Here is a 22,713-nt window from a genome sequence, read left to right as displayed (position 1 = left end):
AATAATGGAGGTTTTTGCGGTGTTGCAACTTTAATACGGCCAGGAATAGACGTCTTACCCCGCCGGGTGGTAGGTACATCAAAATACGGGGCGTTTTTTATTGACCTCATTGGAAATAGATGATACCTGTATCGACCATATTAATGTTTACGCTCCAAATGACGCAGCCACCCGATCGACCTTTTTTAAAGAAATCGCCGATATTTGTAGTACGCTTCATCGGCATTTTATTTTTGGCGATCTAAATGATGTCATGAACCCTTCAATGGACCGGTGCCCGGCAAATTTTCGCCGGGACCCGCTTTATTCGTTACCAACCATGTCTGGCGAACTTTCATTGGTCGATGTTTGGCGTCACTACCATCCTTCGCAATTTGAATATTCGCGGGCTGGATTTGTTTTTGGGCGATATTTATTCTCCCGAATAGACTACTTTTTCGATCGGCAGCCCGAACTAGCTCTTTTATCTCGTTGCACTTACATGGTTTCTCCTTTTTCTGATCATAAAGCCCTCGTAGTGCAAATTGATCTGTCTGGTTCTCCGAGAGGGCCGGGAACTTGGGCTTTTAATTCATCTTTGTTGGAGAATGATAACTTTCTCACTGGTTGTACTCGTATAGTGGAACGAAGCCAAACCTCACTTGACTACCGGGAAGATATTTTTCGGTGGTATGAAGATTTGAAAATATCTTTGCGTGATTACGCTATTTTTTACTCCAAACATTTGGCCTCGCATCGTCGCGCGCATAAAACCAAATTGTAAATAGAGATTAATGCTTACCTTGCTCGTCGGAATTTGTCAGTTGATGAAGAAACCAAACTTATTGCTTTGACGGAATCCCTTTCTCAAGTTACCGCCCATGAGTTCGTTGGTGCCGCAGTTCGTGCGAAAGCCCAGCACCTTTTAGCCGACGAAAAACCTACTGCTTTTTTTCTGCGCATCGAAAATTTTCGGCAGAGGAAAAAAACGATTCAGTCGCTTACATTGTTCAGTGGCGAGATCACCCGCGACGGTACCACTATTCGTCAGAATAATTTTGAATACTATGCGAGGCTCTATGCTAAGGCAACGGTAGATCCCGTAGCTGGCGGGATTTTTTCTTCCTTAGTACCGGGAAGAGTATCAGAAGACCAACGGCGGAGCCTGGACAATACCATTGTCTGTTTGGAGATTGTTACGGCCTTAAAATCAATGAAGCGGGGGAAAAGCCCTGGCCGCGATGGCTTCACAGTCGAGTTTTGGTCATTTCTCTTGCCTTTAGTCGAGGAAGGTTTTCTTCGGGTTTTGGCCACGATGGCTCGGGATGGTGTACTGCCCGTACAATGACTGAGGGTCTGATTTTGCTTGTCCCTAAGTCTGGCGATCTCACTTTTTGTCGTCTTGGCGTCCTATATCGCTGCTCAATGTAGACTTTAAAATACTCGCGAAGGTCTTTGCTAATAGGCTGGCACCTCTTTTGCCAGATATAATTTCTCCATGCCAGACGGGAGCGGTGAGAGCCCGGGACATATCGCAGACGCCTCGCTTCTTGCTGGATGCGTCTGACCTTTTATCGGCAACAAACGCACCAGGAGTTTTGTTAAACCTGGATTTGGAGAAGGCATTTGATCAAGTGGACTGGTCCTTTTTGTTTGAAGTGCTTCGCAGTATGGGCTTTGGTGCTTTTTTCCTCAAATGGATTCAAGCCTTTCTAGTCCACGCCAAATCATGTGTCCGGGTCAATGGCTTTTTGACGGATTTTTTCCCCCTGCGCCGTTCAGTTCGCAAAGGTTGCCCGCTTAGTTCCCTCCTCTATATTCTTTCGACAGAACCACTTTTCGCTGCGCTGTTGCGCAATCCGGCTATTCCACGGCTCCCGATGTTTGGTACCGGCCACTTACCTTTGTATGGACGATAATACGATTCTAACCAGTTCGACTGATGGTATGGTCGAGGCTATTCATGAATACGAGCGGTATGGTCGAGCGTCCGGAGCCAAATTAAACGTAAAGAAATGTCAGGCGCAGTGGCTTGGGTCGTATCGCAATCGCCTTCCGATGGTGATCTCTGGGGTGTCCATAAGTGGCGCCCCACTGAAGATTTTGGGGATATATTTAACGAACGATGGTCAAGAATTGCTCCGTCTTAACTGGAAACCCCGAATGGACAAGTTCTCCGGCACTTTACGTTCGTGGAAACAACGTCGTCTTACGTTAACGGGCAAAATTGTCGTCATTAACGTGCTAGCGGCTTCCACGCTTTGGCATACTCTGAGCTCGGTAGATTTGCCATTAGCCTGGGCACAAAGATTTAAAACGGCGGTGATGGATTTTATTTGGGGTCCTGGCATGCGTCACGTGGATTACCAAACAGTCATTCGTCCGAAATCTGAAGGGGGGGTACGGCCTCGTAGATTTCCAGCTGAAAAACCTCGCGTTCCGTTTAAAAGAAATTAAGGGCTTTATCGGCGACTCCTCTGATTCCGCGATGAAGGACGTCCCACGGTTTTTGCTCTCCTTTTATGGCGGTTATGAGGGCATTGGCTTTCAAGTCTTTCGGCTTCAGTTCGACCAGAAACTATTACCAAGGATGGTTCCCCGGTATCGCAGTATTGTTACCGCGTGGAACAGATTACTTGTCGCCAATGAATGGACTGTTTTACCGCACGCGAATCCTGTCTTTGAGCCGATTTTTCTGAACCCGCGAGTTACCGGTTTTTCCGCGTCGGCGCAAGAGAGAGTTACTTTCGCGCGCGCGGGGCTCGTTCTCGTGAGAGATATAACGTATGAGGTCATCCCAGGTTTCCTCCCTCATACCGTCATCTTGGACATGGTTTCATCGGTTCGACCGCGTTTACTGGATCGGTCAATACTTTCGCTCTATCATAAGATGTTGCGGCTCATTCCACCGGCCTGGGCTCATTTTGTGGACTCTTTGGATATTCTGGTTCATGAGCCACCGGTTTCCGAATTGGTTCGGGTCATCAACTCTAAAGAAGAGGCTGTCGTTTTCAGCGAGCTCAAATCATCCGACTTTTACCGTTCTTTGGTAAAGCAAGCGTGTTCCATGGAGTCTCGAGGCGAAGAACGTTGGAGAGGCTTTTTCTCCGCGCCACTTGCGCAAGTGCATTGGGGAAAAGTGTCCTGCCCTCTAATGGCCACGCGGTACGCGGACATTAACTTTCGTCTCATCCACCAAGCATTTCCGGTTAAAGAACGGTTACTCCACGCTGGTCTTGTCGCGGACAATATGTGTTTATTTGGTAATTCTCGGTGCGAAACAGTCAGTCATCTTTTTGTAACGTGTCCCGTAGTTCAGGAGTGGTGGACCTGGCTTTTTATCACAATTTTAAAGCTCCCAGTATCAATTTTCGGTTTTATATCTGAACCTCGTGCCCAGTTTATCGTTTTTTCGATTGTTCCGTCCACCATTAAGAGACCTCCAATTTTCTGGTCGATGGCGAAATTGATTTCCGCGGTTCTTAAAGTCGTAATTTTAAAAGTGTCGGAAAAATAACACGGGTTCCGGTGCTAACAAGTCGTATTAAAGCATGTGTTCGCAAAGAAACTATTAACCAGTTGAAACTTTTAAAGCCGGATACCGCTCAGAATTGTAATGTGTTAAAAAATATTTTATTGGGACTTTTTAAGTGAATTTATTCAATGGTAATGTTATGACTGCTTGATTATTTTGTGTCAAAAGTTTTATTGTGTTTCGATTTTTCATAACTGCTTGAGTTTTGTTTTATTTCAAAGTTTTTTAATGTAAATAATACTTTTGGGCTTAATAAAAAAAGACGCTGGTTTTAGGCACCAGTCTCTTCGGGGGCGCGGGTTCGAATCCCGCCGCTGTCATTATTCAATTTTGTACAAGGTATGTTTTTAGAAGCGTGGAAAAACATTTCACAGCATTTAGACGGTATTTTGGGAAATATATACCGGGTAGCAGGCAGTGTGGCCGAGTGGTCTAAGGCGCTGGTTTTAGGCACCAGTCTCTTCGGGGGCGCGGGTTCGAATCCCACCGCTGTCATTATTCAATTTTGTAGAAGGTATGTTTTTAGAGACGTGGGAAAACCATTTCACAGCATTAAGACGATATTATGGGATATAAACCGGATAGAAATCAGTGTGGCCGAGTGGTCTAAGGCACTGGTTTAAGGCACCAGTCTCTTGGAGCGCGCGGGTTCGAATCCCGCCGCTGTCATTATTCAATTTTGTACAAGGTATGTTTTTAGAAGCGTGGAAAAACATTTCACAGCATTTAGACGGTATTTTGGGAAATATATACCGGGTAGCAGGCAGTGTGGCCGAGTGGTCTAAAGCGCTGGTTTTAGGCACCAGTCTCTTCGGGGGCGCGGGTTCGAATCCCGCCGCTGTCATTATTCAATTTTGTAAAAGGTATGTTTTTAGAGACGTGGGAAAAACATTTCACAGCATTTAGACGATATTTTGGGAAATATTCAACGGGAAGAAGGCAGTGTGGCCGAGTGGTCTAAGGCGCTGGTTTTAGGCACCAGTCTCTTCGGAGACGCGGGTTCGAATCCCGCCGCTGTCATTATTCAATTTTGTAGAAGGTATGTTTTTAGAGACGTGGGAAAACCATTTCACAGCATTTGGACGATATTTTGGGAAATATAACACAAAAAGAAGGCAGTGTGGCCGAGTAATCTAAGGCGCTGGTTCGGGAGTCTCGTCTTTCAACAAAGCTTTTATTATCGTTGTGGGGCATTTTTTTGTACTTTGCCTTCTTAAAACAAACCCGCTGACGTAGTGTAACGTGTCGAGGAGTTCCTTTAGTGAGTTGTTTTCATATTTATCAGTTGAAGGTAAATCTAGTTCACTCCTAAGTTTGTCTTCTTTATCTTTCTTCTTTGTACTTTTCAACACAGCTTCATCAACTCCGATTCTTAGCTCCACCACTAGCTTACCAAAAAAATCTTGCAAAAAAATGCTGATGCAAATTTTTTAGGAACGGCATGGCAGGCTTTCAAATGAGGTCATTTTTTCAAAACTGGTTTTCAATAATAATAATAATAATAATTTTATTTGACATAGCACCTTTTGTATTTACATTTTCTTAAAGGGCCAAGTCTAAAAAGACTTTTAGGCCACAACTCATGACGGAGTATATTTAGCAAAGTATTAAATTTTGAAAAATGATTGCTTCTTAGGTGAAAAATAGTGGATTTAGATTATTAGAGGAAGTACACAATTTTTTAGTTTGTAGAATAGTTTTTGGGAGGTTATACAATTGTTATTATTTTAGACGTTTTGATAATTTTTTTGTAATTACTTATATTTTTTGCTTCCCTCCAATTAATACTATTAAAGTTTTTAACACCGACATAAAAAATTGAGTTTTGCTTACGGGAAGTTTTAGCAAATGGAATATTTAAAGTAGGCGTCACTCGCATGTTATATTTACTTCTTTTAGAGGGTTCAAAAAAATTACAATGAGTGGAAGTAATAGATTTATATATAAGAATAAGAGAGCAATATGTATATAGTTGTTTAATGTTTAAGATATTTAGTGATTGAAAGATTGGTTTCGAGTGAGCAAGATATGGCTTTTTTTTTTAAATTCTAACTGCACGTTTTTGTAGACAAAATAGTCTATTAAGATTGCCATCTGAGGTATTGCCCCAAATTTGTAAACAGTATATCAAGTGCGAATACACTAACGAATAGTAAAGTTGTAGGCATACTTTATCCGTGAAAATTGCTCTATTTTTTGATATCAAATAAATACCATATGAGACTTTTTTTGCAACTTTTGAAACATGTATGTTCCAATTTAATTTTTCATCGAACCATACTCCCAAATATTTTACCACTGATACCTTTTGCAGATTAGTATTATTTATGACAATATTATACCCCGAGGGGACAATTTTACCTACATTAGTAAATATCATATATACTGTTTTTTCTGTATTTAAGCTCAATTTATTATTTCCTAGCCACATACTAATTTGTTGCAATTTATAATTTATTCTATCTATTAGTGTCTCATAGTTTCCATCGTCGTCTATTAGAGCAGAATCATCAGCGTATAAAATAATTGAGTCATCATCGACTGTTGATGTAATATCATTGATAAAAATATTAAAAAGTAACGGTGATAATATAGAACCCTGTGGAACCCCATTGCTTATTTCGTTTTCGTTTGATAAGTTATCAGTTTTCGTTTGGGCCGTTCGATTTGAGAGATAAGATTTTAACCAACAATGCGCCTTGCCTCTTATTCCTGACAGGTAAATTTTGTGTAGTAATCTATCATGGTTTACAGTATCGAAGGCTTTTCTAATATCTAAAAAGACTCCGATTACATAATGACCTTTGTCAAGCCCGTCTATAATTTTTTTATACACTTTAGTAGTAGCAAAATCAACTCCACTGTTTTTACGAAAGCCAAACTGGTTATGAGTTAGAATATCGTACTTTTCACAGAAGTTTGTTATACGAGTCATAAAACATTTATCTATTAATTTCGCAATAATTGACAGTAGTGAAATGGGTCTATAATTACCGGGATTTTCCGGATCACCATGTTTAAAAATTGGAATAAGTATTGCTTTTTTCAGTATATTCGGATAACAGCCATTAAGAAATGTGAGATTAGTGAGATATACAAGAGGTTTTAATAGTTGCATTAAGTAATTTGTCGAGGCATATTTTAAGCGTTTGTACAAAGTAGTCCTCTCGCGATTTGCTAGATATTAGGTCCTTGCAAATCCCTAAAGGCTATTTGGAACCAGGGGCGGCGATATAGGGTACGCAGGGTACGCAACTGCGTGGGGACGCAGAAGGTTTGGGGGCGCATTTTTTCGAGGACTATAAAGTGAGTAAGTTTTATAGTTGGCGCCAAAAGTAGGTAAAGACTGGTTTAAATTTGATGTATTTCAGTCTTTAAACACGAGTAGTTTATTTAAATGCGTTACGAGTTTTACGCTACTTCATTTTAACTTACTCTTCGAAGAATTAGTTCATAACGCAGGCTACACGCCGGAGACTTTTTAGATTATCTAGTCGCGTTACGAGATTTACTCTACTTTACTTAAAGTTTTACTTATTAGAATTAGCTCATAAAGCAGCATACACGATGGACACGTTTTTACTCTACGTTACATTTCTACGTTGGAGAGCTTAATAAGGAGACGGGTTGTTTCAATTTAAAAGTAACATGTAATATGATATTCGCAGTGGCGGCGCCAGGATATTACTATGGGTAGGCTACTTAATTCTTTAATTTGCCCCCCCCCCCCTTACATACACTAACTAAACAAAACTGTGAGAAAACCGGTTTTTTTTTTTAAATTTACAAAAGAAATGTACATGCCTGTTTAAATGTACTCGGAAGTAATTTTTTTAGTCGATGAGCATAACAATGCACATATGGGCAACATCCTCCAACAGAATTCTCCATTTTCACTTACAATTGTTGCAAAAACACTTGCCAGTTGCCACGCTTTATTTTATCTTTCTTTTTTTTTAGGAAGCTCGTTATGAGCGATTGTAACGGGTGGGACATTTCAGTCCGCTCGTCCATTTGATTAATCAGGTGCGAGATATGTGTTACGGCCACGCCAACGGGGGCATACTTGGGAATAGGGTTGGGACACCCGTGGCGGAAGTATGACAACCACCCGTTGGGGGATTAGTGGTCGTCCTCACACGGCCATCCGCAAACTCTGCCTCCCGGACGCCTGGGATTACAGGAGTGAGCCACTACTCCCGGCTCTTATTTTATCTTTATTTAGGAAATTGTGACTCGGAGAGTCGGAAAACCGCGTAATTTATCATCTGTCTAACAATGCAACACTTTTTGAAGTAGCTAGTTTAGCAACTACAACGAATAAAGGCTGCGTTCGAAAAAATATTAGAAATCACTGTTCAGTGTTCGCAACCTAAAAACAGCAGGCTTTTAATTCGGATTTTGATATTTCTAGTTTCGCAAATCATTTTAGGGGGCTGTTCGGCGCCCCTACAAGCGAAATAAAGCAGGCTGTAGCCTGCGTAGCCTACCCCTGGCGCCGCCACTGGATATTCGATGTAGTTTTATCTAAGTACCATCACGTACCCTATATCATTTTTTTGAACAATGAAAAATGCTAGGAACCAGAACCGGAAACGACAAAGCGCAAATTTAAGAACCGGAACCGAGATAGTCCGAACCGTTGCATCCCTAATATCTATATATCACCGTTTTTGCCCTTTCGGAAATCGGCCTTTCTTTATTTGTTAGGAGTGGTAATGGCGCCAGTTGAACCACAATATTAGCGAAATATGCTGCTGTAGTAGAAGTGGGGTCTAAGGATTAAAATGACGGTGCCAGAAACAAAAAAGAAACATTTCACAAAACGGATTCTATTTCCGCTAACCATGCCCGATTCCGGGTTTTCGCGTATTTCCGCAAGTTCGGAAGATTCTAAGGCTATTTTTAAGAAAGGTACTTTTGGTTTTTGTTTATTTTTTAAGGTGCATTATTTGTCAAGGATGGTTTTTGATTATTTTTAAGGTGTATTATTTGTCAAGGATTACAGAAATCCAAAAAGTTTTAACCGCTATTTATTATTTAGAAAGATATGATAAATATAAAATGGTTACTTGCCAGCAATTTTTACCTCTTAAAATACGACATATTTTGAGATTTTCTCGGGAAATTCGAGATTTTTGTACGTGTTGGATAAGGTAGGACTGATGACGAATTACATTTAACAGCGAGATATGAATAAATTTTTAAAAAGTGTCCAAAGCGAAAATGTTTTTTTTTACGGCGTATTCAATTCGCTAGATACTAGGTACGATGTCACCGGAAACGATGTCCGTAGGTGGGGTTAATATATGCATTCAAGAGGAGGGAAAACACCTTCGCGTGGGATCAATTCATCTCTCAGTCGCTCTTCCTTGTTTAATTCGCACCACAAGAGACTATATTAGGTACTGTCCTCTAGGTCGCGTTATAGATGGCACAGCTTGATTAGCAAGAATGGGGCTGGGGTGGCGCCGCGCGCCCCCAGCACTCGAGCGAAGTCAGTGTGCGGCGCCAATACTTCGATGACGAGTCCAGTTTTACTTTTAATTTACACGTAAAAAATGTCGTATTTTCCGTGGTAAAAATTGATGGCAAGTAACAATTTTACATTTATTTTTCTAAATAATAAATTGCGGCTAAAACGTTTTGCATTATTGTAATCCTTTTGGTTTTAATGCGAAACATTATTTTTCGGGAATTAATACTTAAGGAGATATATTTAAAGGGGTTTATATATGCATCCATGATGATTATAAGAACGGGGCTGGGGGGTACCGGTCCGGCCCAACAGCGCTCGAGCGAATCGCGTGCTTGTCGCCGTCAGGCGCCAATGTATAGTCTTTGGGAAAATTTAATTAATAATGCTTTGAGGGGAATAATTTTTGCACCATTGGAATCTCCTTAAAAAGTACTTTAAGGGGGGTCGAGAAAGGGGGACAAAGGGAGTGGCGGGGCTATTGTTCCAATTTACCTAACTAAATCTAGAAATTTCTTTACTTCTAAATAAATTAACTGATATTTCACTTCTTTTAAGTTACTGAACTGTTTCAGAAAAACACTCAGATCTAAATGATCATAGCCATGCGGCCTGGAAATGGTATCTATGTTTTCATTTAAGGCTATTTCACAAGCTCTTGAACCTATTTAAATAACATATCACGTAAATATTAGTTTTTCGATTAATCTAAATAAGAGAAATGGTTAGTGTACCTTTGGTTTTGTCGTTTTCCATGGCGAGAGAGCCTTAGCAAGTTAGCCCATAGCCCGAAACAGATCCAGCAGACGACGTGATGGCTACTTTTCTCTTGCCGGAAGTGCCGTTCACACCGAGACTCCGAGAGATTAGCGGCCAAAAATATCTATCTTTCCGTTCCTGGGCTTTATATTCTTTGGTGAAGCTTTCACTTGTTTCGCCTAATTACTGGTTATGTCTTCAATTCCTGTTAAACACTGGCATCGCCATTGTTTGATTTTAGTGTTAGATGGCAACACTTTCGCTACTAATAAAGCTCGCGCAACTGGGGTTTTCATATTGGCGAGAGAAACGTATTTCCTCAAATATAGTCTGCTTAATATTTTGGGTCCATTATCGGGTGAAGAGTTACTTCCACTACGTCATAACACAGTCTGTTCCGTCGTCTTCTGGTTGAGCACAAAAAAGGCAAATCTATGACGTGGAGGAAGTAATGTTACCCCTCGGATACGGGCTTCCCTCAAAAGAAAACATTATTTACAGGGTGTTACGGATAAGAGTACCGAAACTTTCTATATGCATTCTATGGGTCTCTATGAGTAAAAAATGTCTAATAAACATGGGTCCTAAAGTGCTTCGTTTCAGAGATATGGGCTCCCAAAAACTACCCCAAAAACCGGACACAGCCTTAAATCTGGTAAACAATACTCTTACTTGAACCAAATTGTTTTCATTAAACTATCAATTGTTTTTATCCGTGAGGCGAGAAACTTTAATAACAAGTGGCAAAAGTTCATTAATGTCCTTTTAGAAGTAAAATGAGTTTGAAGACAAAATAAAAACATTTTGTCGTTACGAACGATTTTAATTATCAAAACTAAGATAAAATGTCATAAGATTTCTAAAAGAATGCTTTTAAGTTTGTCTAATTCGTTCTGTGGTTAATATGGCCCGTCCGAGAACGCTTATTGGGTTAGAAGTTCAAAGATTCAATCGTTCGTCTATTTGGTAAAACCAGTCGAAATATTATTTGTACCTCTCTCCAGTTTACATGAAAATCACAAAAAAAAACAATGTTTAAACTTTGTGTCGATCTTATACCAATTTGGTTCAAGGAAGAATATTGTTTGCCAGATTTAAGGCTGTGTCCGGTTTTTTTTGGGTAGTTTTTTGGGAGCCCATATCTCTGAAACGAAGCACTTTAGGACCCATGTTTATTCGAGATTTTTTACTCATAGAGACCCATAGAATGCATATAGAAAGTTTCGGTACTCTTATCCGTAACACCCTGTATATATATAATTAAACACTTTTAAATTATTATAAACATCATGTCTTGTGTCTTATGTTGTGTTTTAGGTAATTGAATATTATTATACAAGTTGGCTCTCCGAAGATTTTAGAACTCCCAAGTTAATCTTAAAAACAACCCAAATTAAATTAAACAAGTAAATTATGTATATTTTTCCATAAAGTTAAATTACAATTGTAGAGTTAAGTATTCCCAGAAAGCCCAAGCTATTAAAATATATAAACTCCCATAACATCAAAATTAAACTTGATGCCTTAAAATTAAATTCCCAGTTTGACTATACTTAAAGAAAACACCCATTGTATTCTGTCTCATACAACGTCGAGAGATCCACCGTCCGGCGCCAGTGAAAGAAAAGAAACGAGAGAAAATCACCTGAAGGTCATATTACACCACATGATTCAAATCCGAGCCTTCCAAAAGAGCACCTGAACCCCAGTAACAGTTAAAAACTTTACCTTTTCCAGCGTCCCACCTAGAATTTAGGGTTTTTCCCACGAAAACTAAGCTATCCTCAGGTCGACCCAAAGAATATCGAGAGGAGAGACTAGCTAATTTAAAGAGAAGCCCATTATAGAGTCGTTGGTGCGGACAATATTCCCATCCAATGAACCTGTACCTTAGACTCGACCGCTTGTCGTAATTACAACCCCTAGTAATGACGCACCTAAGTAAACAGGATTGACTTTAACCCCCCCCCCCCCATAAAGAAAGAAGAACAAAACCAGAACGCACGGCGAAAAGGGAGGATAATTGAATTTCAGACATTAAAAACAGGATAGAGAGTAGAGTACGCAGACGGCTCCACAGTCGGAATGAAACGTAAGCTCGGCTAGAATGCCCCAAAGTAAACCCAAGTTCGGACCTCGAAATAAAATTCGCAATGAAGATAATTAGAAAAACATAGTAACCCCAAAAGATGCAATTAGCACGCCGCACCGCTTAATAGCCAGGTATCTGTAATTAACGCGATACGAACTCGTATGTCATCCGGTAAAGATAAATCGTCCACAAAGAGCCATCCAGCCAGACAACGCGTAGATTAACCGGAATCCCGTAGAACCGAAAAGTCTAAAAATAATCCGGAAAGGCGTAAACCGGAACCCCGTAGACCCGGATAGCCATAACTCTAGGGACGTTTAAAGCCAGCCTCGCCTTCGGGATATCGTAAAGAAGAATCCCCGATAAAATCCACCGACTACGAACTTTAAGTTGAACATTTCCATATTCCCTGCTCAACCGAGTTAGAAATCGAGCACAGCCTAAAAATTGAGTCTCTCCCCCTTTTAAAAAACCGTTGTTAAAGAAAGTCAAATCTTTTAAACCCCATTTTTGTTGACATATTTTCCGTTTCTCCTCCCCCGTTTTGAATGTTTGAGCATGCGCCCTTAAATCTCACCTCTTGTAATAAAACAAGTAAGAAAACCGAGCGAAGAAAACTCCTTCCCGAGTTCCCGTCATTTTTGTCGTATTCACCCCAGCTCTTAACCACGCTAGTCCGTAAATTATCGCCCCCGAAATTAAAAATTCTTAACTATAAAAATTTTAATATGTCCCCGACTACAAAGGGAGCCGACCCAGATTTGTGTGAGTATTAAATATAAAAAAGTGTAAATTATATTGTCAATAAAATTTGTTCCGTTCATCAATTAAACCACTGTTAAAGTTACTGTCGCAGTGCACGAAACCCATCTCCTTTCTCCCTTTCTTATTGCCTAGCAATTCCGCTTCCTCGGAATGGCGAACGTAATAGTAACTCTTCACTAGATATGGGGAAACCAAATTTCCAAGCACTACTTTTATTTTAGTTGAATATGGCATGGACTAATTAACTAATTAACTAATTAATTAGTCCATGCATATGGTATGAATATATTCTTAAGTTTCTGACTCTAATGACTGAACTATTTGGTGCAGTAGATACCGTGAATGAGAAATATAATTGTTTACAGACTTATTTATTTTCAGCGATGAGCTCGCTACGACGTAATTCTTATCTCTTTTTTTATTAATATTAATGAGAGTCAATATTAATTTCAATATTAATTAAACCACAAAATTTTTGAAAATAGCGTGCTTCTAAAAATAACTATGAATATTTCTTTCAATAAATTAAGCCTCAGTTAGTTACATGCATTTGGTTTTTGATGATCAGATATTTGTAGTTTCGAGTATAATGCTATTATTAAATTTGCTGGAATTCGACTTTCAATTGTACTAATCATCTTAACTCGTCGATTTTTTGATGGAAGTAAAATTTTTACCTCTCCGATCGCATCGGGCGGGGTTCGAACCCGAGACCGCCTGTTTGACAGGCGGACGTTCTACCACAGAACCACCGACACTTATTACGTTTCAATGAAAATTAGACCTTCAGCTTTATCGAAAGCGTATTTAATAGAGTATGAAATTTTGGTTTAATTGAAATAGAGCAAGATTTCGTGGAAGATTTAAATTATTGCATCGAAGAAATTCTAATTTAGCGATTTCTCATTTGATTAAAAACAAATGCGTCACCCAGGTTTCGAACCCGGGCCGTTCAGTTAGGCAGTCGAGCGCTCTACCACAGAACCAACGATAACTTCAAGCTATACTGCAAATAAGACACTCATTGTAAGCATAATAGTTAACAAAGTCTTGAATTTTTTTACGAATGAAATTGTGAAGGCCTAATGTGGTTTTTTTACGAAAAAATTATAAAGACTTAATCTTGTTTAATATAATAAGTTGCTTTATTTCAATTTGGTACTTTTGTTTAGGGTTTTTTTAATGAATGGAGTTAAAGATTTTTTTCTATTATTTGACGTTTTATTTTTGCGGTTGTATATTTGTTTTATCTTTTATTCTTTTAAAATTATTTACTTCTTCCGCAAAATGGTTCATTTTTTGGAGGAACCTTTTTACTTATTTTTTGTGTATTAATGTTTTGAGAACCTTTACGTTTGGGAAAGGATAATTTTTGACGGAACCTTCAAAGTGTATACGTCGCATTTTCAAAATATTTAATGGTCAAATCTTGTTTTAGCGCAGTCAGCAGATAAGATAAAGGGTAGAACCCGTTAGTTTTTTGTAATTTATTTAGTTTTTTCAGTCGTATATTCTTATCTATTAGGTTTAGCGTATTGGTTTTCAAGCTTAATAATTCATTTATTAACAACATATGTTGTTGGTCTGGTTTTCATCTCGGTCGTAATTTATTTTAAACGTTTTCTCGGCTGATTAAGATGTTTAATGCAGTTCATCAATTGGGTTCGTTTGTGTTTATTTATAAAGAACCCTAACTATTCCCTCTACGGTCATTTATTGATATACGTTTAGTCAAGTGGCTTTCTGTGCTTTGTGAATGGTAAGTTTTTCGCTTCTTGTTAATAAGTTTTTTGGTGGTGTGGATATTTGGATATCTACGATTCCTAATGCAGTCATTGATATCCTGGGTGTGCGAGTCATTATATGATATTGGAAATTGGACGGTTTTGGTCTTTTTCATGCGGTATGTGTCACAACGTCAACAGGATGGTTCCGACAGTCTACGAGTCGTCCACTACCAGATATCTACGGTATCTTGATCGGGCGAACGTTGAAATAAAATGAGCGTTAACTATGCGGCAAGTATTTCGTAAGCGACAAAAATACAAATACCCTCTGTAGATATTTCTTTCATTAAAATTGGCTTCGTATTATATTTAACTGCTAAACTTGTACCGTAAATAGGGTTAAAGTCAATTGTGCGTTGTTCTAGTTCGTCTAACTCACTGTTGTAACTACTTAATTTATAATATTCTGAACAAATTAATCTCGGTTGTTTCGTTTCAATTATTATAATTCAAATTAAAATTTTATACCGGGCGGGATTGAACCAGGATTACGTTATTAGTAAATAACTCTGAATTGGGGAGATACAACTTAGAGGGTCATCTCGAAAAATTAATACCACTAGGGACAATGCTTCCGAGGAGAGGTATATTATGGCTTGCCAACTTGTTTTAAATGCTTTCTTTAGTATTAACATATATTAAATTGTACTTTTTCCGTTTTAATAGGTTTTTTAATTATTAAAACGATAATACTAGACTTGCACATAAAAAACGTGATTTTGTAAATATTTAAATTTTTGAAATCAAGTTTTGTAATTTAGTAGCAAGTAAGATATTATTGCACTTTGATTGATTGTCACTAAAACACATTTAATAACTAAAATAAAACAAATAAGTAACGAAATTACTAGATTTATGGTAAAGTATTAGCGATCCAATTTCTATTATCAAATATTTTCGCCAAGAAGACGAACATTTAAATTAATTTAGAAAATTTAAAGTGGAGGCCAAAATGAAATGTCCAAATAATTAATGAACCAAAAGTGATAGAACAAGATTTAAGATTTAAAGTCAACTTGATTATTTCGGAAATATATTTGTATATTTCTAAGCCATATTTTATTAAAGTTACAATCAATTGTTAAATTTAGAAAAGCTTAAAAAGAAAAGCGGCAATTTCATAAACTGGAAATTTTTACAATGCAAACCTGGAAATTTCTATAATTTGATGTATCATTAACCAATTTTAGCTAACTACACCTTGTAATTGAGACCAACTAAAACCAGAATTTAATCAGAATTATTTTAATGTATCACCTTAAATGCGTGTTAATTTTCGGAATCTAAAAATAATAAACTTTAAACGTTTAAGTCTGCCAAAAATATGGTTTTCTCTCCTCCAGACCCGAGTGTTTCAGAGGCCCTGCCCCCTCCCCAATCTCAAGTGTCTCTTCCGATGGCGTCACTATGGTCGGTCTCACCCTCTCGGCCATTGTTACTAGACTTTAAATGTATTTCGATGAGATTGTCGCCCCTAGCTTCTGGGACTGACACCCAGTACTGTTTCATCTTGAGACGCTACTGGCCCCTGTGCGTCACTGGATATTTCATCATAGCTCTCTGTCTGCTTTACTTCCGCAGTTGGATCCTTTGCGCGATGCTGCGGAATAGTTTCGGTATCACAGATTGAAGAAAGAATGACTAGATTAAACCTTTTACGTCGATAATAATTTTCAAATTCAGTAGCTCCACCCTGCGCCTGAGGGCGAAGTAACGAACGGATATTTCGCGGCAGTGGTGTAACCAGGGGTACATAGGTGCTCTTAATACCTCAATGTTTTAAAGAAGATTTTTCAATGAAGCGTTGCGGAAAATAGTGGGATTTGCAACGGCAAAAATCATTTACTAACAAGTTGGCGAGCCAAAATATACCTCTCCTCGGAAGAATGGTCCCTAGTGGTATTAATTTCTCGACACGACCCCCAAAGATATCTCCGCAATTCAGAGTTATTTACGAAAAACGTATTCTCGGTTCAAACCCTGCCCGGTATAAAATTTTAATTTTAATTTAAATAATTGAGACGAAACAATCGAGTTTAATTTATTCAGAATATTATAAATTAAGTAGTTACAATAGCGAGTTAGACTTACTAAAACAATGCACAATTGAATTTAACCCTTTTAACAGTACATGTTTATAAGTTGAATATAATACTAAGCAAATTTTAATGAAAGAAATATCTACAGATGGTATTTGTATTTTTCTCGCTTTCGAAATACTTGCCGCATCTTTAACGCTCATTTTATTTCAACGCTCGTATACTTCCAGTTGACGTTGTGACAAATACCGCATGAAAAAGACCAATGCCGTCCAATTTCCAATATCATATAATGACTCGCACACCCAGGAAATCATTGACTGCGTTAGAAATCGTAGATATCCAAATATCCACACCAAATATATTTACAAGAAGCAAAAACCTTACCATCAACAAAGCACAGAGAGCCACTTGACCAACCGCCAGCTCTTAAAGCAATTAACGTTAAATTATCTCCTTTGAATTAACACAACTATATATAGGTCGTTAAAAATACCAGTATATAAATAACAAAAAACTAACAAAGTGGACCACCCACAGGGTCTACCCTTTAACCCTCTTATCTCGGCTGACACTGCGCTAAAACAAGATTTAACCTTTAAAAAAACCAGATTAGGCCATCATAAATTCATTAATAAAAAAAGACTTTATTACCTATTATGCTTACGATGCGTGTCTTAATTTCAGTGAACCTAAGGAGCTATCGGTGGTTCTGTGGTAGAGCGCTCGACTGCCAAGCCGAATGGTCTGGGTTCGAAACCTGGTTGGCGCATTTGTTTTTAATCAATAGAGAAACGCTAAATTAGAATTTCTTCGATGCAATAATTTCAATTTCAATTCTATTTCAATTAAACCAAAATTTCGTACTAATTTTCGGTCTAATTTTCAATAAGGCGTAACAAGTGTCGGTGGTTCTGTGGTAGAACGTCCGCCTGTCAAGCAGGAGGTCTCGGGTTCAAATCCCGCCCGATGCGATCGCAAATTGATACTAAGACGAATACCGTGTACAACTGGTGGAAACCCTGCCATTGGACGTTGAGAGGTAGCATTACACTCAGCACTCGGTCCGTCCCAAAGTCATTAAGAAGAAGTTGGAGAGAAAACGCCCATATAAACACAACAGACTCAACATGCACAACCATCAGAACACAAAAACAACTAACTCAACACTCACAACCGACGTATAAACACTACAAAAACGTAAAACACCAAACCGTCACGACGGTGAGCGAAAAAACACCATCCAAACCAAAACGCAAATGAATCCGCTAACGCTCACCGTCACACGGTTGTTTTGCCAACCCTTCGAGAAACTGCGAACGCAGAGATCTCGAGAAACTGCGTACGCAGTGATTACACTTTGCACCGAAAATGCGTTCGCAGGCCTGACAGACCCACAGACCCACAGACAGACACGGTGGTTGTATAACCCCTCCTAGGCGACTTTGTCCCCTCGGAGAGGTAAAAATAGTGTTAAGTTGAATCCCAACGATTTCACAAAGTGGACTGAAGACTTGAATAAGGGAGGATTATTGATTCTGAAACCAAAAGCCTTCACTTCTCGTGGAGATTAATTACGAAGCTAAAAAACTATTCAAGATAGCAAACTGTGAAGATAAAGCAGAATTTTTTTACGTAATGCATCAAATAACGAAACCCAAATAAAAATTTATTTGGATTGTTGGTTTCCAGTGGTGAACCAGTGACCATTTCATGACGCAAAATTTGTAAAGTGACAATGATCCGATTAAGAAAATAATTCACCGAAAAACTTAAAACCGAAATTCAGAAACTGTAGAAGAATTTACTGAAGGAAGCTTCCTCGCGTTTAAAGATTAAAGCAATAAAAGCTACCAGAAATGCCACCAAGATCCGAAGGATGAAACAAAGTTCCAAAAGTTTAGAAACCCTTGTTTACTAAAAATGTGAAAGTTCCTAAAATTACTTATCCTCGTTTTTATTTGTATTTATTGTAGCGTCAAAATTTAATTCAATTTTTTTTAATAAATAAAACCTTATTAAATATAAAATTACCATTTTATTCTGAAAATTGCAGGGTTTATGGATTTAAATCTAGTGGAGATCAATGACAAAAGAAAAGAAGCAATAATTATAGATTGCCTATCCTGTGCAATATTCAAGTTTTTAGTTTTAAAACACAGTTTATAATCACAACTGGATGAAACATATTTGGATAAAGTTAAAAAAATATTTCGAAGAAAATAAGTATCAAATGCCATTCAACTTATCTCCTACGCAAAATTACAATAAAGTTATCTCTGAAATAGTAAACTTTAATTATGATGTTTAAAACTAAATACATTTTTATATATTATATTAGTTGGAAAATCATTTTATACAGAAAAAGATTAAAATTATGGGGAATAGAGTTTTCGCACAAGTTCGAGTAAATTACTTGACATAATAATGAACGTCAACTTCGTACACGCCGTCGTTAAAAGCGGTGAATTCAGTCAACAGTTCAGTGCCGGCCTCTAATTGCAAGGGGCTGGAACTCACATCCGCGTGCTTCAACTGGCAGAGAATGGCTTGCCTAGGAACGGCGGAGAATTCCTGGAGCAGAATTTGACAATCTTCACGAGGAATCTCGCGGAAGCAGCCGGTGTCAACGTTGAAAACCGTGACGTGGTTTCCGGTAATGTGTACAACGCGAGCGCGGAACCAAATTTCATCTTCCGGGCTCCAAGCGGCGCAAAAGGTGTTTGGACACAGCTGCTCCATTTCCAAGTCCATCGACTCCAACTCGCGATCGTAATAGTTTTCGAAAGAGAGTATAGCGCTCTGGAAGGCGTTTGTCGGAATCTGGCAGTAAAAGTGAATTTGAGAAACCACCGTCGTAACGACCACTTTCAGTTTGGCGCCAACATCCACCGCGCTCTTCTCGACGAACGGCTTGGACACATTCGCGATGGTTTTCCACCAGACTGACGAATCGGTCAATCCGAAGATGTCCGACAAACGAACGGTGTAGAGGGCATCGCGACCCGAAGGACCGTCGACGATTTCGGAGAGGAACCGTTTGTAGAAGACCTCTTCCCGGAATTTATCGTCCAAACTCTCGACTCGCAATCCGCTCCGCCAATTGGATAGCGCCATTTTGATTCCTTGACGAGGAAGGAGCTGAAATTTGGGCGGCAAAGGTGCCACGTTCTCTCTGCGAACTAGCTGGGTCTTTCCGTAATCTACCAACTTGACTTTGACTTTTCGATCGCAGATGGTCAACACTTCCGCTCTGTACCAAAAGCCGTTGGTAGTCAGGTATACTGCGCACGGGCTGCCACAAGCAATCTCGAGTTGTGGATTTTGGTTCTTTGGTCGCTGGTAGTACTTATTCAATTCGTTCGACAATTTAAACAATTGGGCTTGGTTGTAGAGCGGTTGAGCGTAAAACTCGAAGGGATTGACTACACAAGTGACCAGTATCTTGAACGACGAATTCTCCAACAGGCGCATTGTTCGATATTTCCGGAACGTAGTGTCACTCTCGTTTGCTTCCGGTAAATGGTATCTGTGGGTTGCGTTGGTTGAGGACTTCTCAACCGCCCCAGATTTCAAGAGGGAGTTGAAAAAATCCGCGTTCCTGATCTGATCAGTTTCCTGCGAATGGAACCAGTTATTATCCTCAAGCGTGCTTATTCGACCTTATACAACAAGATTGTTTTAATATAAATATTTATATCTCTATTCTGGAAATAAGAGCCTATTTTAATCCGCGTCGACTCTGCTTCATTTTCAGTCTAGACGGATACTTCTAACGTAAGCATATTTTATAAACTTGTAATATCACGACAGAAAATTCGGAGGTCGAAGTTGAATGAGAGAAATAATTTTGGAAACGACTCACCATAAAATGTGAACAGACAAACTAGGGAAATTTTGGTGACGTTTTGGGGGTTGTAACAATTTATTGATCGGCTATGCGGAGAATGCCAAACTTAGGAGTCGAATTATAAAACGACTTTAAATTTTTGTGGCACGAATCCTTTGAATTGCGTAATGAATATCATAAACTGATTTCATCCGCCAGATTGTTTAAAAAATCTTGTATTCAAAATTGCGCTTCTCTATTTCAAAACTATGATTATTAAGGTGCTTAATCATAAGAAAATAAGTTATTTTTTTTTAAAAAGTGTCTTTAGGCGCTTTCACTTCGCGTGGTTTAAGAAAAGAAATATCTATCGGGAATTTCCAGTGAAACGTCGGCACAAATACTCACAAGGAGAGTGAGTTCGTGTTAAGACGATCTGAAGCGTTGCTCCTAATCCCCCTCTTGCTCAAAAATGAGCTCCTTCCCATAAAGAATCTGGTATCTCATTTGCTCTCTTAAACTAACCTCTTCTAAGGATTTTAAAGCGAACGCGGCTAGAAATGATTCTCGTCTCTTTCGTGGGCCGTTGGAAAATTCAACCCTGACGTCCGCGGATTGCCCCAATTGAGCCACCATCACTAAAAATATGTAGATACCGTCTTGGTTTCCCTAATTTTAAGGATCATTGCTTTGTAGATCGACATTTCATTTTTAAGGTCCAAATTGCCCTTTCGGCACCCTTGCTTAAGATTGGTTAATCTCTTTAAAATGGCATACGTGACTTTTTGAGGAATTATCACTCTTAAAATTTTGTATTTTAATAGCAAATTTCAATCTCACCATGCTTCTGGATTACTGGATTCTGATTCTCCGTTGTCCGTGTGGTCTTTGGTTTGTGGCGTCGGGGAGAAGTAGAACTCCGTGGCTCGAAGACACTTTGGCTGATATTTCCACAATCCTCGGGAAAAGGTGCCGTTTCTAATTGGGATTAATAAATTCATAATTTTTGCGATGAGTTCGAGGAGGGTAACAGAGTGTGAATAAAAATGTTCTCAGGAGTCCAATTATAAGCACCAAGAAGACCAACATTTGAAATTATTGAGAAATTGGAACGTCCCAAATGAAATGTCCAAATAATTAACAAATTATTCGCGGCGAACAAACCAAATCATTTTAATTTGGTCATTTAGGATATAGAGTTTTAGCCTTCTTCCTCATAATTTAAAAAGGCTTAAGCAATTTTCCAGTTTCAATAACATTACCACCATTTGTCGGTTTCAAACAAATTGCACTGAATAAGGCAGTGCGTTCTTAAAAATAATCTCGCAACCAAGTACCATCCTGGCCAATTGCGATAAAATAAAAGTGCGTGTCAATAATATTGGAGTTGGCTCTTCTTGTGGTATTTGAAAATAGCTTAACATTATTGAAACTACTTATAAATTTTGAATTAAAAACCACAAGGATCTTAAAAAATTAACCTTTTAATTTTGAAAGCATTGTACGACTATTAAAATTTAGTTTTGACTAGTAACTTACATGAAATCTGTTCTCTTCAATAACTTCTTTTGAGTTTGGTTCCTGAAATACTATTTTAAAATATTTCTTTCGAGAACTGTCCCAACTTAGCAAGGGTTCTGCAGCTTTGTTCTGCCTGGTTCAGTCTCGCCTAGTATGGTTTTCAAAATTCTAACTCTTGGACTTTACCTCAGTCGCTCTGCTAACTATGACTCATTTTTCGACTAAAACCTGATACAATTAGAAACCATATGAAATTGAGTTGTGATAAAGTCCAAAGATAAGACATATTTTAGTAATCTGGTATCACGGAGTATCACCGGGTCCCCACAAGAGGGTGGGGGAGGGGGGCTGAAAATTATCGCCAAACTGATAACGTGTTTTAGAAACGTGATTTCCAGCGTTACTTGCCTGAATTTTTAGATTTTCATGATTTCGTGGAAATTTGGGAATTTCCAGAATCATTTCATTGATTATTTTTAAAAAATTTCTTATTTACATAGAATTTTTAGGATAACTCGACTTTTCAAGTGTTTACTTTGTTATGCATTCCAAGGATAATATTAATGATGTATTTAATTATTTAAATTATTTTTAATAAAATCGAGTTTTTTAAATTATTTCTAAACGAATCAGGATTTCAATATGATTTATTGGGATAACCGTGTAATAACTTTGAATATTGATTTTGAACACTTAATTTGATGATTTGAGGACCCAGCTTTCATCAATTCTTTGTAATGTTTTACAGCCACGGTCACTGGGTTTTATGATGCGCTAAATCAGGATGTAATTTCTCAACGGAAGAATTAAGCTAGCAAAATAGTTCTGGGGATGACGTCAGTTCTTTCTTCTTGAGTAGTTCCACCACCCAACTGTAGAGGGCGCGGCTGTGTTTAAACACGTCTTTATGGTAATTTCGCGCGAATTATTT

At 38.5% G+C, this 22,713-nt stretch overlaps 1 long non-coding RNA gene and 3 other non-coding genes across 4 annotated transcripts; 3 read left to right on the top strand and 1 right to left on the bottom strand.

Annotated features, from left to right (window-relative positions):
* The first annotated feature begins 3,927 nt into the window (after nucleotides 1-3,927).
* TRNAL-UAG (transfer RNA leucine (anticodon UAG)) lies at nucleotides 3,928-4,009 on the top strand. The gene has a single exon. It is a non-coding gene; the product is annotated as a tRNA-Leu (tRNA).
* A 267-nt stretch (nucleotides 4,010-4,276) lies between these two features.
* Nucleotides 4,277-4,358, top strand: TRNAL-UAG (transfer RNA leucine (anticodon UAG)). Its single transcript has one exon. It is a non-coding gene; the product is annotated as a tRNA-Leu (tRNA).
* Nucleotides 4,359-4,452: 94 nt separating this feature from the next.
* Nucleotides 4,453-4,534, top strand: TRNAL-UAG (transfer RNA leucine (anticodon UAG)). The gene has a single exon. It is a non-coding gene; the product is annotated as a tRNA-Leu (tRNA).
* Nucleotides 4,535-19,634: 15,100 nt separating this feature from the next.
* On the bottom strand, nucleotides 19,635-21,913 carry LOC149959418 (uncharacterized). The gene is made up of 3 exons (XR_016478388.1): nucleotides 21,801-21,913; nucleotides 21,102-21,239; nucleotides 19,635-20,050 (listed from the first exon to the last, which is right to left on the bottom strand). It is a non-coding gene; the product is annotated as an uncharacterized LOC149959418 (long non-coding RNA).
* Nucleotides 21,914-22,713: the final 800 nt, after the last annotated feature.

Source organism: Leiobunum rupestre, chromosome 2, assembly GCF_980474605.1.
Source record: "Leiobunum rupestre chromosome 2, qqLeiRupe1.1.hap1, whole genome shotgun sequence".
Taxonomy (NCBI): Eukaryota; Metazoa; Arthropoda; class Arachnida; order Opiliones; family Sclerosomatidae; genus Leiobunum; species Leiobunum rupestre.
The sequence above is the reverse complement of the archived record's forward strand: the minus strand, read 5'-3'. Positions and strand labels throughout refer to the sequence as shown.